Below are 683 nucleotides of genomic sequence, written 5' to 3'. Positions count from 1 at the left end.
CAGAGGGTCTGGGCCAGGTCTGCTCACTGTCCTCAGAGTCCAGAGTCCTCAGAGGGTCTGGGCCAGGTCTGCTAACTGTCCTCAGAGTCCTCAGAGGGTCTGGACCAGGTCTGCTCACTGTCCTCAGAGTCCAGAGTCCTCAGAGGGTCTGGGCCAGGTCTGCTCACTGTCCTCAGAGTCCTCAGAGGGTCTGGACCAGGTCTGCTCACTGTCCTCAGAGTCCAGAGTCCTCAGAGGGTCTGGGCCAGGTCTGCTCACTGTCCTCAGACTCCAGAGTCCTCACAGGGTCTGGGCCAGGTCTGCTCACTGTCCTCAGAGTCCTCAGAGGGTCTGGGCCAGGTCTGCTCACTGTCCTCAGAGTCCTCAGAGGGTCTTGACCAGGTCTGCTCACTGTCCTCAGAGTCCAGACCTCTCAGACTTTGTTAAAACAGAGTTAAACATCTTGAGGCTAAAGATATGGAGGGTTTAAAACACCTCAATGAAAACAATAAAACAAAGAAAGTTAAATACATATTGTTATATGTAAAAGGACAATTGTTTAATTATTTATTTATTTGTCTTTAGATACTGGATGAATAGTTCTTCATTGTTTCGATGCCACACTAAAATGTAATCACAGAAAAAACAAAGTGAAGAGGTGTATTTTCAGTGTTGTCCAGCAGAGAGCACCTGCCACCTCCTGT

This window comes from Seriola lalandi, unplaced genomic scaffold (genome assembly GCF_002814215.2).
Source record: "Seriola lalandi dorsalis isolate HSWRI2012SDOR001 ecotype SW California unplaced genomic scaffold, Sedor1 jcf7180002053389, whole genome shotgun sequence".
NCBI lineage: Eukaryota > Metazoa > Chordata > Actinopteri > Carangiformes > Carangidae > Seriola > Seriola lalandi.
Note: the sequence above shows the minus strand (reverse complement) of the source record.